Below are 17936 nucleotides of genomic sequence, written 5' to 3'. Positions count from 1 at the left end.
TACTGAAAGTCATTAAAGGCAAGTTATCTATTATTGTAGAGTCGTTTCTTAAACACGTGTGCGTTATTAGGTGAACTGCCTGGACCTTGTCTGTCATCTGCAGATGCAATAAATATGTAACGGAAAATCTGAATTTATGGAAAAGTGCTTCCTTTGATTTTTTTTATTTTTTATTTTTTTTACCTAACCACAACTTTAAATTCATCACGGCCCCTCAATCATTATAAGCTCTCTAAATCATTACATCAGCGGCTCCATTAAAACTATGTGCACTGTGCAGTGTTGATCTCTCCGTTTGTCAATCAATCTTGTAATAAGCCGCTTACTGTAGCTACAGTTTAATTATTATAATTTTTTTCTGCTGAGGCTGTTTAGTTTGTCTTTTTAAACAAAGAAAGTGGCATTTACAGCACCATAGACAGCCAGCGTACATGCCAGTGACTCTTAGAAGCAAACTAAAAACACCTTCAGGAATATTTACCGGGTACTTAAGAGCAGAGCATATTCTTAGGCCGACAGAGACAGCTAATCAAGAAGATGAGAGAGAAAACATTCACACAGGCAAGCCAGTCTCGTCTTTCTCTTCCAAAATTGCCAGCCAGTACTTCACAATCAAAACACATCTTATCATATTTCTGCTTAAACATTTGATTTACTCTGCATAATGCGCTTGCTGCCATTTCAAATCATTACTTATAGGAATTAATGGCGAGTGTATGTGCAGCTTATGCGAAAACTCTCTCCCTGGTCTGTGAAATATCAAAATAGGTTTGCAGCTTTGTGCAGCGGAAGGCAAATCAGCTTTGAAGGTACAGTACATCCTTCTATAAAGGAGAACAGCGAAGCCTATATTACTCCTGCCAAAGCTAAAGGGACCAAAAAACTTGTATAGCCTCTGAACACAAAAATGAAATTGATTCTTGGTGTCAGTGCGATGGTAGGGAAACAATCACAATGTTTAAGATCACCTACTCCCCCTTCTCCTGTATGCTCGAGCGCCTGCGGTGACTGCAGAAGAGCACGTCCTGAGAGAGGTGGGGAGCTCTTGGGTAGATGTCAGTTGCTGGCATCCACACTTCTCTGAGCCCCTTTCACACTGAACTCCAATGGAGGCAGCGTGCCAGACCGCGCGCTGCATCGGATCTGCTGGGAAACGTGAGCGGGGATGGGAGTTTGAGTAGTCTGGAGTTTGTGCAGTGTGGAGTTGCGGAAGTGCGGTGTTCAGCGTTGTGTTTAGCCCACAATGAGGCTCTGCTGCTCATTCCTTGCTGTCACGCAGAGTAATGGACCTGCTCTCAGCTGCCTGTGGCACGAGCTGCACTGAATCAGCTTAGGCCATTTTCCACAGCCAACACACACAAGAAAACATATCTGAAATATATGCAATCTAATAAATACTGTGCTATACTCTATTAGAAGAGATTGCAGCTTCTCGCTCTAAGTGCCTAGGTTAAGAAACACACATTCATGAAGATGAAGACTCAATTCATCTCCTTTTTTTTCATTTGTCCACATTTAAGCCCGACAGTGTACTTGAGAAAACGGCCATGTGTAGCCTCAATAATTTTCTTTGGTACATAGCTCTACTGTACTAAAAGATAAGATAAAGTGCCAGCACAGTGTGGTGTCCATAGTGTGCATATATGTGAGTGTATCAATGTGTGTGTGTGTTGTGGGGGATAATATGGCAGTGTGTGGGAGCGGAGGAATGAAGAGAAGAGTGCAGCTGGAGCTCAATGCTCCTCGTGTTAATTGGCCCATACTTCAATCACAGCCACTGGAGTGTGTCCTCTCTGACGGAACAGATCCTCTCTCCCTCTCTTTCCCCCCTTCCCAATATCGCACCCTCTCTCTCTCTCTCTTTCCCTTCCCCCCTCCCTCTCTGTCCTGCTGCACTTGTTCATCCACTCACTCATGCACTCTCACTTAACACACACACACACACACACACACTCCCTCACTCAGTCTGTCTCACTAAGTCACGTTTGGATTTTTTGGTGTTTTACTCGTTCATTCATCCTCTCATTCATTCATTCATTCATTCATTCATTCAGTCTCTCTACCACCTCACTCTGCAGCATGCCACTGTAACCGACTCTCCTGCCCTCTCTCCTTTCCCTCTGTTTTCCTCTATCGCTCCCCATTCTTTCCCTTCACGCACGTCTTTGTCCTGCGCTTCTTTCACTCTCTGCTTCCTCCCCTCCCTCCCTCACTTACTTCCTCTCTCCCATTTCTCTCCGTCCCTATCGCTCTCTTTCTCTTTGATCCCTGTCGAGTAGAAGAGCCACCAGGCAGGCGAGCGGCTCTTGTTCCCATTGTGCATAGTGTGCAGAGTGATCGACAAGAAGCTCAGCGTGCAGCAGTAGGGCGTACAGTGCTCTGTGTGTTTCTACTGCATGGCTGTAAACAGCAGTAGTAAAGCTTGCTGCAGCCACAGCTGCCCTGCTTGGACTTGCAGAGCTGTGACTATCATAAGCCATTCAAGGAAAAAAAATCACACAGGCATCTATCAGCTCAGCAGGTCCTCAAAGAGGAAAGACAAATCACAATATGTTGCTTCTGTTATGAGACAGCTTTGCATATGGATTGTTTAAATTTAAGGTTAGGTGATATAGAAGATGCGAAATAAATCGAGTTTGCCTCTTTATCAAATAAAAAGAAACTCTTCGATATTAAGTCTCAAGGCCGCCGCTCTACTTTGTCTTCCCACAAAATGCAAATTTATATACTGTATATGATATTATTTCATATAAGCTGCAGCACTATGTGAGATGGGAAAGCAAAATCTCCCCTTGGCTCTTCATGCCAAACATTTGTTTCTGGCAGGTAGTCTCCACATGTCCTTTTCATATTTCGTAACCCTTTGGAAGAACAAAATGAAACAGTCACCTTGACATCTCACTTTGATGTTTCTTCACAGCAAGACGGCATTTTATTCTGACATTTCAAGCTTCCATGTGGTCGTACAAAATGCACCTCACTCCGAGGTTCAGAGGATCTTGCCTTTAATTCAGGCTTTTTTCTTCCTCTTTTTTTTACGTTTCGGATTAAACTCTCCTGCCAAGAGACAGTGTCAATTAATTGGGCTCCACTTCTGTACATTGAGGGGATAACTTTCATTACTTGAATGGGAGAACACTCCTTGTTTCTCGTCCCTCTATGGATTGATGGAAATGAGATGAAGCTGACCTTGGACCCTGCCTCAGTGTTGCACTAACAATTCACTGACCTCGTTTTTTAACAAAAAGGAAAATGTCTCTGTGGTTTCTGGCACACCAGACACACAAAGCAGTGACGGGAAAATCACATCCATTACGGATGATCATTATTGAAATATTTGACATTATCCACATCTCATCTTTCTAACTCGCACCATTCAGGACAGAGTGTATAATTACCTAAGTGGAGAATGCCTTTTGATTTTGCTTATTATGAACCTGCACATGCCGGGTAATTGCTGTAATGCTCAGAAAAAAATGAACTCACGTAACCTGAGAGGAAAAATCAGCTGATAAAATTCATGGCCTTTAATTTTTCTCTGTAATAAAGCCTAGGCATCTTAAATTATCCACACTCTCTTGCTTTCCCCCTCTCTCTCTTTGGTTTTGTGTGTGTGTGTGTGTGTGTGTGTGTGTGTGTGTGTGTGTGTGTGTGTGTGTGTGTGTGTGTGTGTGTGTGTGTGTGTGTGTGTGTGTGTGTGTGTGTGTGTGTTTTATAAGTCAAGCTACAGGCACATAAATCTGTTTACATGGTCATATTTTGAAGATCCTGCCTCACTTTTCGGGATAAAAAGCATGTCCTCCTAACATAAATCCTTAGTTTAAGAATTATGTTTTGTCCAAGTAGTACTTAGGTTTAGGTTAAGGGTACATGTACAGCAAATAAGTCAGTGCTATGTCCTAAGAAGTGATGAAAACACAACTATCTTGTGTGTGTGTGTGTGTGTGTGTGTGTGTGTGTGTGTGTGTGTGTGTGTGTGTGTGTGTGTGTATGTGTTATCTTTCAACCCCGTCATTCATTTAATCCTCGGGGCATTTCAAGCTCACACACAGAGTGCTTTGAGCTGCACAGTCTGCATAAACAAAATCAATTTGTGTATGAATGATGAACAGAAATATTCTCTATTCTCTATTTTATCTTCTCCCTCCCTCAAACTCACAACCAACACATCCATTCAGTAAACATCGGCAACAAATGATCTACTACTCTCATGAGTTTTCAGACATAAATACCAGCGAGGTCATAAACTTTCATGTGGAAAGGCCAGCGTCTGGGGAGCTTGCAGCTGGAATTTGTACCTTACAAAGCATTATTTCAATAAGTCTAAATGGCCTATACTAGCTTTACTTGAATGAATGAAAAATGGTTTTGTAGGGAGACTACATAGCTTATATGTCCAGTGCTAATGCTGGTAAAAGGAGCAAAGGTATTTCATTTTCCCAACACAAAAGGCAGCAAAGGACTGCAGTGCTGGTGCCTGGCCCTCCCTTCTTTTCCCAGGTTGACTATGATATCATATAATTTACTCCTTCTAATGTACATATAAATTGTTTTTGTAGTTCCTCCCCCCCCTCAAATCTCTTAAGATGTGCTTACAACGCACAGCCTGGGGGATTATCTTATTACGTTTGTTTTTAAAAGGAATAAATTCTCACTGCACAACCTGCATCCAGAAACTCCGAGGGCTTTCGGTCTAGGGAAAATAGCTTCAATATTAGAGCACTATCAATGCATCTAATAATAAAAATGCATTCATACTGAGCATTTACATAACATACTGTACATTCATGAATGAAATGCTTGACTGATTGATGTTTTTAACAAGCACTGAGACTGAAATTAGGAACAAAATGGATGAAGGAGTCACAGCATACGTGATGAGGCAGTCGACATAAGCCTCGGAATATTCGCCATTTAGTGGCATCGCATTAAAGCATTGAACAAATACCACGTTTTTAAGGATTGAAGCTAAACAGATTATTTTCCCACTCTAACTCGAACCAGTAGTCGCAAAGCCACACTGTTGCTTTGCTTCCATTAATTCCCTCATTGATTGGCCAGACACTGGGATCACCTAGCCAGATCTAAATCAGTCACTAATTAAAAGAGCAAGATGAAAAGCAGCCGACACAGCAGCCCTTCAGGACCTGTAAGGTGAAACATTCTTTAACAACTACAAACTAGGAAGCTGCTCAAGACTCACAGCAGAAAAAAGCACCTGGCTCTGCATAGTAATGATTCACAATCTTATTCTGGGGATAAACAGATTAAACCGGTGTGGGAAACCTTCACTGATAACTATTGTGTCTTTGTACAAGGTCACACACAGGCAAGTGCCAACGCACACAGTTGCACAAGCAGGCGAGCGTGCTCAAGGTTTGCACGTACGGGTGACTGTGTATAGCTCGTCTGTGACACTTACACAGGCATCCAAATGTTTAGGAAAATTTAAAGTGGGAGAAATATTAAGCTCGTCTCATTCCAAGGAAGGTGCCAAATGTTGCTGAATCAAGCTGGATTCCTTCTGCATGAATTTGAAGCCGCGTAACAATATTGGATGCAGGTCTGAGCTGCATTCACAGCACATCTGGCTCCACCCACGCTCATAACCAAAGGTGTTAGCAACACTTCTGTCAGCCTATCGTCTGAACATTGGTGGATCAGGAAATGTACTCCGACGCAGACAGAGCAACCCTAACCAGCAAGGGGAGAAGAATATAAAGATCGAGACCAGCAAACGTTTTCAGGGTCTGATTTATAGCTTCAGTGGGAAATCTATGCCGCAACCTACGACGTAACCGCAAACCCCTCTGAACCCAACACCGGAATCCATCCATCTATCCCTTCTCTTCCGCTTATCCTTATCATGGTCACAGGGGGCCTGGAGCCTATCCTAGCTGCCACTGGGCGAGAGGCAGGGTACACCCTGGACAGATCACCGGTCTGTCGCAACTCAGAGAGACACACATCCATTCACACCCGCATTCAAACCTATGACCAGTTTAGAATCACCAATTAACCAAACCTCACTAACTGCAAAAGTTACCTGCCTACCTACCGCAGAAGCCTGAATCAGGACTCAGGGTGATTTTCAATAATAAGAGGTGGTGAGAGGTTAGTGAAGGGGATGTCAGAGCCCCGCTGTGTTCTCTTCACCCTTGGAGTTCACTAATGCTATGATGTTTGCTTCACAGTAACAAATATGAAATGTCTGTCTTCTCCATTTTTTTAAAATCCTGACATATGAAGCTGTGGTATCTCATCAGAGATGTGCTCAGTGGGCTGAGATGGCCACAGCTTTTTCAGCAGATTTCATATTATCGTTTACAGAATGCAATTATAAGCAGTGAGAAAACGGTTCATGTCATGAGATATCAAAAATTTCTGACAGCTGTGCTTTTGCTATTAGAGGAGAAAAAACCCCAAGAAGGAAAAAACTTCCCTGTGGTGGCTTTGGTCTCTGCCACAGCAGCCCATCATGTGCACAGTGCGACTTGTCTGCAATCACTCACCGTGCAGGTAAAGCTTGCAAAAGTGAAAGGCAACCCCTTTTGCTGCAACCGACATGTTTCAAAAGGCACAACGTTGACTTAGAAAGCAAATAGTCTTCATTTTCAGTTTACGTCTCACTTTGCACAAGCACTCGATGAGTAGCTTGGAAGTCAGCTCGGACTTTGCAAAGTACGAGCAACCTGCAAGTGAGCAAAGCGATCGCAGTGATGTTTTCTGTGGTGCACCATATTCTTCTTTCTGACCAGTTTCACCTAGCGACTGGGCGTTTGGCTTCAGCAATCGATTTCACAGTGACTGCCATCAGCTTTCAGCAATTATTCACCAAACAGTCAGGGAATATACATTTTTTCCTAGTGATCTGTGTGACTCTCAAGACCTGTGTGACGGGGCCTAATTTACATGTAAATAAATAACACCATTAACCCACAACAATAAAGTTTCAGCCAATATCATGCAGGTTTTTATCATGCCAGCAAAACACAACTGAAAGATGGGACCCAGAGATGGCACATCCCACTGATGCTTGATCAGATTGGGTATTTGGAGAGTTTGGAGTTCGGGTTAGTGCCTTGGGCTCTTCAACATGTTCCTCACAACAATCCTGACCACTCTGAGTGCCAGATATACAAAAAGAAGCACTCTCTGTATTATAAAGAGAGCGCAGTGACAAGATTGTGTGTAAAAGGTGGGAACTCAGAGGTTTGTGCGGATGACCCTAATTGCACCAATAGTTAAAGCTTATTTTTGGTATTGAAATTAATTGACCGCACCTCTGATTAGAAAACAGGACAACATTTGTGAATAACCTGTAAAGCTAACCACATCTATCAGTGCTATTTGGGGATTGCGCTATGTTGCCCAATTTAGTAACTCTGACCCTTAGTGTTGTGGCAGAGCACTTTATCCTTCTGGAGGAGGCCACTGCCACTGGGGAGTGTCTTCAACACCCTCTAGGTGTTAAAACAGCATTCACGTGAAAGTGTGTTTTATCACAAGAAAAAGAAAAACTAGTCTTAATGTGATTCATCTGGTCTGAGTGGAAAGGTTCTAATAAAAATCGCATTACCCACTTTTTCCACCATTATGGCATGACTAACATATGACTGATGATTCATCTTTGTCGAGTCAGTGATGATACTGAGTCAAATTAAAAGCTAACGACAGCATAACAGTGAACACTGATCCACACACATACTCACAAAAACTAGTCTTCACAAAGTGACATTGCCCCGGACAGTTCATGATAGGAGCTGCAAAAAGCTGACTTAATATTTGGGTGTAGATGACATGGAGCATATAGTGCCAAGAATTGATTTCCTTTCCGTCTCCTATACTGCTCCATGCAAAATGTGTGAACAAGTGTCCCTCTTTTCCCAAAGCTGCAGTCTTTTATAGAGTATATGCCACAGTTCACCACGGGACAGATCAAATAACAATCGCCCTGATGAGTCCGAACAAGGGTAGCTTAAGGACACGGTGGTTTATTGGCTCGTTTGACACATCAGATTCAAATTGCAATTACATAATTGAATAGAAGGCATTCGGTCCTAATTACCTTTAGAGATAGACTAAAGAGGACTTCGATGTGAGAAAATATTCGGGAGGAATAATGAAAAATCGCAACCTGAAATGAAAACAAATTAATTGTAATCCTGAGTTAGGCTAACAGCATCTGTGCACGTTGTACATTTCACTCTTTTCAGTGTCAAAAAAACGAAAAAAAAAAAGCAGGAGAGAGTCTGTAGAACTGTCTCAAATCACAAGGCCAGTTTTAGAAGCTGGAGCTATTTATGCAGAGATGAGGCACATTAAAACAGCACAGCAACATCAAACTATCTTCATCAGAGCCTTTTCTCCATCTCTGCGCTGACATTCCCTCTTCCTTCCTTGTCTTCCCCTCCTTGTTGTACTGTAGATAACACACTGTGCAAATTCCACTCAGGTGCAAACACACATATTTGCATTTTCAGCAGCTGTATGGTTGGCACCTGTTTATGGAGGAATTTCACATTCAAACTTAACATAAAAATAGTGCAAAGCTATTTTTATATGAAGTGATAAGACAATAAAACAAGTTTGACTTCGCACCTGGGACCTGCACCTTGTAAATCGCACACTGTACAAAGTCTACTATAAATGCCAGCTCCTGAGTTCTTTGAAAGGAGAATGACATTGAGTTTTAACAAAGCTCGCTCCGCATGCAGCTCGGGGAAGACTCACAGATCCGAAGGCATGACACAACAGCTCGGGATGACTCGAGACATGGACTGCAGACACAGCCTAACGTAGTTTTTTATAAATGCCCCCATTTCCTCTTTTTAATAACCACTTATGCTGTCATTTCCTGCCCCATCCATCATCATGAAGGACCGCACCACATTGCTGCAAAACGCTGCGCTCCGCAAAACATTCCTGCACATCTCTTTATTTTCTTTCATTACTTTTCTTCGTCCTGCCTTTCCTCTTTGTGTCTGTCAGTGTGTGCGCATGTGTCTCAATGCAGTGTGCACACAAGTGTATATATACAGTGTATAAATGTGCGCATCTCGTGGCCAAGGTCCTCTCTCATCCAAAACTGTGTGTTTGTGTCTGTTTGAGTGCCAGTATTCCTTTTGTGTGTATTTCTGGGGTATGCTTTGGTGTGTGTGTGTGTGTGCGTGTGTGTCTGACTGCATACCCATGGGTCTCTCCCTGAATGTACTTTTTGAGAGTTTGTGTGCCTGTGTATTGCATGCAGCCATGTGAAGCTGTGTGCCTGCTTTCTGCCTCCAGACTTGTATTCCCAAAACAAGCCGCGGGGCTCTGGCTCAGGTTTGTGTGTGTGTGCATGCCTGCTTGAGTGTGTGCACACACCTGTTAGACAACACTGTGCAAGGAGTGCACGCTAAATGTCCCTCAGTTTTGTGTGTGTCTGTGTGATTTTGTTTATCAGTGTGTCTGTCAGCCAGCCTGTCCACCTGTCCATTTGATTCTACTTCCCATCTGTTTGTTAGGTGACTATACAGGTGATATAGTCCAGGTATTTGAATGCACCTCTGAAGTCACTCTACTAAATGTAGCTCTATCAGCATAAAGGATTTGATACTGTACTACTGTATTGGATTTTCCAGTTATTTTAAATCATATTGAAAGCTATATTTGCACCACTTCCATCAACAGCTACTAATTCATTTACACGTTTATCCAAATACCTTATTCTGGGAGACGTCGCTCTCTAAAACATGGTTAACCAGATGATTTTTGTTTTTTTCCTCACACTTGTCACAATCAAGTGCATCATAATGTTACTTGTATAGCTAATTACTAGTAGATTGGTTGAGTTGTCACTGATAGCTTGGCAGCTGTAACGGAGCTAATCAGCAGAAATTTGAGGTACCTGCACTGATTTTACCAAAAAGGTTGTTTTGTTAAATCTGATTAGCAGACGCAGATTAAATTTGAATATATTAGAATTACTACTATACTCCTCTTTTTTCCTGATTTTAAATGGAAATGTAAAAATTTTGCTAGAAATAAAACCATAAATAAGCATCCTCTACTAAATGTACCTATTTGTAGCTTCATTAATGAAGCCTGACTCCTTCATTAACGATTTATAAACTTCCCTGTCCAGTGTGACGTGTGTTACTGTCTTTAAATACCCAGAATTTCAATGAAGGAAGAAAAGACACTGGACAAGCTGAAGCGAGAACATTTTGGATTTTTTAAAAATGTGTTTTTGCTTTAAAAGGTCTAAAATGATAGAAATTTTAAGATGTCTTATTATTTTTTGTGCAGGCAGTTAATTTATTATCTCAGCTATAACTATGCAGAATTTCACAATGGCACTTCCTGAAAAGATTCAGATTTATTAAATTTACTTTTAGTTGTAAGTCTTGTGTTGAGTGGCAGTTTCTTTTTTAAGCCATAACAGAACATCATTTAATTTCTAAACACCTGTATCATTAATAAAAAAAAATGTTTTAAGTGATTTTAGGCATTAAAAGCTTGACGACTGTAGTATCCAATTTTACACTTTAGATCAATTTAAACTGTAGAGAAGAGTCAGTTTGATAAATTGTGTTCCCTGCTGATTTCAATGGAGGGCATTCTTTCCTGAAATTATATGGATTTGTTTAATGAGCACCAGTCAGAGGTGTTATCGTAGGAAAATACAGATTTGTCCTTAATGAGTTTGATTTATTTATTGCTGTGAGTAAGCCAACGAAGGGTTTTCAAATGAAAATAGCACAAGGCAGTCAGATAATTCATCAAAAAAGGACATCTCACAGCCCACTCCCAACCACATGTATTAAATTCTGAGCTGCACTGCTGCAGGCCAAAGTGAATATGCAACACGTTTATCAATACAACCCAAAGAAGTGTCCAAAGGAGAAGACTGAGAGAGGAGAGTACAGTAATCGCTCCAAAACAGCGGCCTCTGATCTCGTTAAAGACTAATTGATGTTCTGTGCTAACGAGCTTTACCTTAAAAAGAACACTGGGTGCCACGTGTGCAGACGCTGGGAGAGGGGTTTGGGTGGGCGGCAGAATTGAGGAAACCATCCACTAACGTTGCGTTGAGCAAATGATATAAGGGCGGGCAGAAGGAAGGGGGGAAAAGGAACAGGAAACCTTGCAGCGGAAGTTACAGGTTGCAGAGGTGAGAGTTTTGATGGAAAGGATGGAGGCGATAGGGAACGGGGGACTGGGGGGAGACAAACGAAGCAGGGACTGAGCTAAGCTTGAAGGTTTTCTGCGCCAGAGTCAAAGAATCAATGAGATGAAATTGATGAAGAGCATGGGCTGAAGAAAACAAGCACACAAATGTTGACTCTATTGCTTCTCCTCATCTCTTCTCATGTGCTTTTCCAACTACACCCCCCCCCCCCCCCGAGATTCAGTTCCAACCAACTCCTTCTCTTACTCTCCACCTCGTTTTCCTGCCTTCCCAATCTCTCGCCCAGTTCTCCCGCTCACATCCCTCCTCCACCCCCCTCCCCCTTGTCCTCACACCTCTCATCCTTGTCTTCCTCTCTCTGCCCCTCCACACCTGCTGTCTCTCTCATCCTCGTCCCCTCCCCTCCTGCCTGCCCCTACTCACAGCTGGTACAGTACAGCTCTCTCTGGGCAACTGTACGACAGATCGTCAGAGAAGGGGGGCTCTACTGACACTGAAAGCAACACTTTACGGGCAGCAGTGCAGGCAGCACACTGCTGCAGTACGCCTGTGCGTAGATTTCACAGGGTTTGTGAGGCAAAGTGATAAACTGTACCGAGCACGTCACCTGTGGGTGAAAGAGCTGATTGAAATGGATATCAGCTACAGAATTCAGCTGAGAGAGTGAAGGGGTGAGGGCGGCGGGGGGGGGGGGGGGGAGACCAAACACCCCACAGAAACAGGGGAAAACAAACACATTAATTCCAATTTCCATCTGGATAAATGTTGGCCTCACAATGCATTGCCACTCTCAAACACTGCAGCAAATCTGTAATAGAAGCAACACTGTGCCTCTCCGTTTTACAGGTCAACAGCATGAGCTTCTCCATTGGTGGTCTCTTTGGGCCAAGGCCTATTTTTTTTTCTAGAAAATGACCGATGATGATGATGATGGTGTTGGTTGTGCCTGTTATTCACTCTATTAAAGTACCATAAGGCAAAAACAAAAGTTATTTGGGCACCCAAAGAGATGCAGAAAATGTACATACAGAGTGAAATCTCTCACATACTCCTTTACGCAGCTGGGCAAAGAAAGAAAAAAAAGCAGAGAGAGAGGAAAAAACCGCCTGTTCCAGCTGTCTGAGAATGTTTGAGGCAAGTCAGCCTGTTGGGGGAAGATTCCTCGGTGGCAACAGAGGGATAACTGCGCGCTGCCATACGCCCAAATATTCAGCGTATCGGGATATAAATAGATCAAGAGGCAAAACTGATCGGCAATCTTGCGGGCTTAGCGCTATAGCTGTGCAAGACGAGCGAGCAGACGCGCTCACTCACACACAAACACAAGCACGCACTGACACTGACCACGCAGCCCGACAAAATGAGCATCAACAGATATGATCGCCTCAATTAATACATCCGCAGCAAAGTGAGGGGGAAACTGCAGCCAGCGCCGGTGTTTGAAGACTTAAACGGAACCCAAACTCCGTCTTTATTAATAATGCACAGAAATTTCCTGGCAGACAAAATCATAGCCTAAAGGTTTAGTCCATATGATTAATTGAACTACCGGTAAACTGTGTGTGCGTGTGTGTCTGTGTGTGTCATTAGACTACCTATCCCATCTGCTGTAAGGAACATATGCGTTAAGGTGCTTGTGAGTTCTCAGGCGCAGCAATGACAGAGGGGTCAAAGCCCCGGTGCGCCGGCCGTTTCCACATCTCCATCCATCCATCCATCTCTCCATCACCGGCGTCCGCACCCGACATGCCGACACCCGAGCCCGCTATCCCCGTCTCAATGACGCGTAGCACCCTCTCACTGCCCGAGCCGCAATTAATCTAAGCAGCAGCACAGAGTCTGTGTGCGTGGAGTGAAGCAGCGAAAAAAAAAGAAAAAGAAAAGATGCCTCCGCATTGCAAATATCATTAAAATAAATGTACTTACTGTTTTTCAGCAGCCTGTCCCCCCTCTTTTCCTGGGTCCCTCCATCCTTTTTCACATCCTTCCTTTTTGAGGTATCCGTTTTGCGGGTGTCCCCCTCTCGCCGCCGCCGCCGCCGCCACACACACACACTCACACACTCACACACACACTCACACACACACAGACACGCGCGCTGTGAAAATATATATCTAAATATATATATGTTCTACATGTATTCAATTTCTCCGATCTCTCTCTTTTCCTCTCCCTCCCTCTCTCCTCTCCTCTCTCTCTCTCTCCCTCTCCAGCTCTCCCTCTTTCCCCGATCTTTTGTTAAAATTCAGTATATGCGCCCCGTCACCTAGCAACCGTCAACCTCTCTCTCTCCCCCCTTTCTCTCTCGATTTCTCCCCCCCTCCCTCCCTCTCTCCATCACTGGCGACACGTGTTGAATGCTAAACTTAGCGGTCCGGAATAAAATTAATAAAGGGATGGACGCTCTATATATCCCCCCTTTCTCTGCCTTCCCCGTCTCCCTCTTTCACTGTCGCGCGTATCATAATGCAATATAAATATTTACTAGAACCACTCAGCCCTCTCATTGCCCCACCACCACCATCGCCACCTCCCTTGCGTCCCTCCGCATTTCCCCTCCCTCTCTCCCTCCCTCCATCCATCCATCACCGGCTGCCTCCCTGCATCCCTCCCTCGCCGTCCTGCCTTTTTTTCCCCCTCCCTCCTGCCTCCTATCGCCTCTTTCTGCTTCTCCAAGCAAAACGGAGGCGCCACACCAGCGTTTGTGGATCCACATGTGAGTGTCATCCTGCCTGGTGCGTCTTTGCATTGCATGGAGTGTGTGTTTAAATGTGTGTGCGCGCGTGCGCAAGCGTGCATGTGAATGAGAAATTTACTACAGTAGCATGTCAGCGACCATGTGTGAGCGGCTTGCGGAGGATCAAGACGCATGCAGTAGGATCATAACGCTGCAGCCGAGTTAGGCCTGAGAGCTGAAATTACACATTTATATTAAAGTAACTTTTCACAACCGTTTGCAAAGAGAAATGCAAATGAAACAGTGGGGTAAATAATAAACTAAATTACTCCCTCTTTTATTTACAGTCCTCTCTCTCCCAAAAATTAATTTGTTAAATGTAGAAGGTGGTGTTGTCCTCATCTGTGTGTAATGTCAAATCAGCATTAATCAATAGTTAGTCTCAGATCGCTCTGGAAATGGTGCTGTGATAGGAGTTTAACCTTTCCAGCAGACTTTGAGATTGTGGGGAAAAAAGTAGACATGCATGTAAAAGAAACCACAGAAAGAGAGAAGGAGTCTCTTTGTATTGATGTATTCGAGTATTGCAGCTTAGTAAATGAAGGTACTCCTCGCTTCCAATTGAGTCATCATCAATTTGAAAATTATCTGTGTGCACACAAACTGCAGTTGTGCAGATGCAGACTCAGACAAATGTCTAGAGGCTCAAAGTCCTTTATCAGACTTTGAGCAATCAGTCTTAAAGATACTGCATCACACAGTCATCATCACAAATGTGCATGAAAAAAAGATTTTGTTGGTAAAGTGTTTTTTTTATTATCTCAAGATGTAAGTTCCAAAAAAAAAAAAAAATCCAAAAATATTCCAAACAGAAAAATCTATTTTTTGTTAATCACAACATTTTAAAAAAGAGAGCGAAAGAAAAATGTTGAGACAGAATCTATTTCCAGAAGCTGTGTCGTCATTAGGAGCTGCAAAATGTTTTCACACAGACTAAACTTCATTAGGAAAAACATTACCTCTTGACACCGAGACAGAAAACTCAGAGATAAAAATTTGGGAAATAAACACAAAACTAATTTCGCTGCTGTTGAAATAAAAGAAAAATTCGATTTTTATTTTGGTGGTGAAGAAGCTGATTTTCTACACGTAAAATTAGGAAAAGAGACACATGTTCATCCAAATTACCTGGATGGCAATTAAGTTAGTTTTATTTATTATCTTCCCACTTATGGTGATTACTAACTGATTAATCTGCAAATACTGACAGATACTTCTGTGAGACATCTGCTGATATCATAAAGCTAAGTCCACAAACACAAGCATGCGCAGTCCACCTCCACGCACACCAGTGCCCACCACGTTGTTTCCACTCGGTATGTTTTGTGATGGAGCGATGCTGCGCTGGGGACAAACAATTAGGAACATAAACCACTGCTCGTTAATCTACATGCACACTGATGTGTAGTCAGTTTAAGGGCACGTTCCATATGGCAATAAAGGTTAGGATGTTAGGCGATGAAGCTGATCTGTTTGTCCCATCCCAGTGATTAGGCTCCAGATGGTATAGAAAGACTGGTGGCCACTGTTCCTAGGCCATACGATTTGCGATAAGAGAGCCATATCTGGTTTAGTGGTGCGTTCACTGTCGCTGTCATGGTATTAATAGGCTAGATACATATCAGCTATTCCTATTTTCTGCTACGGGGGGGGGGGGGGGGGGGGGGGGGGAAGGTGAACCAGCTGCTGTGCTCTTCATATTCCTCTTGTTATCTGTATTTGCCACATGCATTCATCTTCATTTGCATTCATCAATCAATTCATCATCACAGCTCGCTCGTGCGCTCCTCTCTCTCTCGCTCTTTCCCCCTGTCCCTGTGGTGGGCTCTCCGTTTTGCCTGGGGTCTACGGAGATGTTCGAGTGGTAACATTAGGGTTTATGAGGCATGTGATGGTATGCATCATCACTGTATTTATTCCTCAATGCGCGTCGGCATGCTTCTGTAGCAAACAAAGACCCACGCTTTCTGAATGTGTTCACTGGATAGTTACAGTATAGGAACACGTTCTCCGCTTGTGACGAATAAAGGCTGGATGCACAATCGAGGCACATTGCTTTGCTGATGTCTGTTTGTTTTCCAGGGTACGACTACTGTCTGTGACTGCATATGTGTGTTTGTGTGCTGGAGAGTGAGAGTGTGAGAGACAGTTTGATTTTTGCTGTTTGCTGTAATCTGATGTGACTAGGTTCTCCTATCTCTATTTACGCATCTGTTTAGCTCTGAGCTAACAATCAAACAGTAAGGTTTTCTCTCCCTCGTTCTCTTACAGTCTCTCTCTCTTGCAAAAACACAAACAAATACACATATAGTTTGTGTACAGATGCAGAGAAGCGCAAGGATGAAATTGCCTTCAGTATGGTGGACTCCATGACAAGATTCCTCCTTAAATTCTATTTGTTTTCTTCAAAAACTATTTAAAAATGGACATTTCTTACTTTCATAATGGTAAAAACATTTTACAAACCTCTTTAGAGGTTTGAAATGGATCAAACCCACTAGGTCAGGCTCTTCCCACAACAATTGATTATCAATCTGTCCGATTAGGAAACCCAAACTATTGTGAATCCATGGGTCAGCTGCTTTGATGTAAAAAATAAAGAAAATGGACTCTTACACAGTGCTTTTCTACTCAATTTAAGCTTTTAACGTGCTTTCTTACTACAAGGCTCATTCACTCCTTAACAAAAACGTGTTTTTTTTCTTTGCCTAAGCACTTTTAAACCTTCAAGATTCATTAGATTTAGTGTATCTTGTTCAAGGATAAAACAACACAAAGGCTGAAGGAGCCAGGGATCAAACTACCACCTGAGCCACAAAAACAGAATATCTTTTGTCGGTCATCTAGCAGTTGCGAGGCTATATACATGTAAAATATGTCAGTAAAAGAACAGGAAACATACCAATGGTGATTATCTTAAGAGATAAAGACAACTCAAGAGCTATTGTTCACCAGGCATGGTTAACCGTTTCTGCTGGTGGCTGACGTACTTCCTCCCCCGACTGACGTGACAAGGTCATTTGTAATTATGATGGAGATGACAAAGATGGCAGTAATAGTACCAGCTTACTTATTTTCTTGTCCCTTCTTCCTCCTCCCTCAGATGAGACTCCTTGTCAAATACTGTGGGGCGCAAGCATGCACACAGAAATGCTCACGTGCACACATCAGACACAACCCAGTAAGCCAGTTCTTACTTGTTGTCCCACCTTATATGTATTGTGTTCTTTCTGTTTCTGTCCATGTCTACAGTTTATCAGTTTAAAAACATCTGTGGTGAAGGAAGTATTTGGGTCCTTAATTAGGCAAAGTTTTCCTGATACAACATAAAAAATACTAGTTTATGTATTTATTGCATAAATAAAACATATTGTGACAAAACAGATGTAAAATATCAAAGATCCAGTGCTAAAAACGCATTTAAAGTGCCTTACTATGTATTACACATTACATCATCACTTATGTAATTAAAGTGTGAGCAGCATTTTCCTGTTGTTTGCTAATGAGAAGCTAATATATATTTCTTTATATTCTGTTGGGTAATTAATTTAACACAGTGCATTTTATTAAGTCATCAGTATGCTGTCTGTTTTCATTTGCAAAAAGTCGAAGTACGGAATAATATACAGAACTGTTATGGGATAGAAATAACTACAAACGTCAAGCTGTGCATAGATGTGCATAAACACATTATTTGAAATGTATATTTCCACCATGACACAAAAGTCTTTAAATTTTTAGAAAAATTTTCTTCTAAGCTAGAGATTTACTAAATGTAGTGCTGTGCAAAAGTCTCGAGCTCCCCTTTATCTCTTTTTATCTTGCTTCTAAGGAGCCAGACTTTCCTGTACATAGTTAAAGTGGTCTTGAGTAGTTCTCCAGGCTTTATGAAGGTCTTTCAAACCTTGGTCACTTTTCAGTCCAATCCTGTTTTTTAAACCACTTAACACTAACCTATGAATCATTCAGTCATAGATTAGATTAGACTTAATAATGGTCAAATCTATAGAAAATGCTGAAGATAAG

The 17936-nt window shown here is 42.5% G+C and overlaps 1 protein-coding gene across 2 annotated transcripts in view; it reads right to left on the bottom strand.

Moving 5' to 3' along the window:
- grin2db (glutamate receptor, ionotropic, N-methyl D-aspartate 2D, b) overlaps positions 1 to 13248 on the bottom strand; it is a 50307-nt gene extending 37059 nt beyond the window's left edge. For both annotated transcript variants that reach the window (XM_026186031.1, XM_026186032.1), the window contains exon 1: positions 13100 to 13248. The gene's annotated coding sequence lies outside the window, so the exon portion shown is untranslated. The remainder of the gene's footprint in view (positions 1 to 13099) is intronic.
- Between the last annotated feature and the right edge of the window lie 4688 nt (positions 13249 to 17936).

This window comes from Astatotilapia calliptera, chromosome 11, assembly GCF_900246225.1.
Source record: "Astatotilapia calliptera chromosome 11, fAstCal1.2, whole genome shotgun sequence".
NCBI lineage: Eukaryota > Metazoa > Chordata > Actinopteri > Cichliformes > Cichlidae > Astatotilapia > Astatotilapia calliptera.
This window is presented reverse-complemented; position numbering and strand designations above follow the sequence as displayed.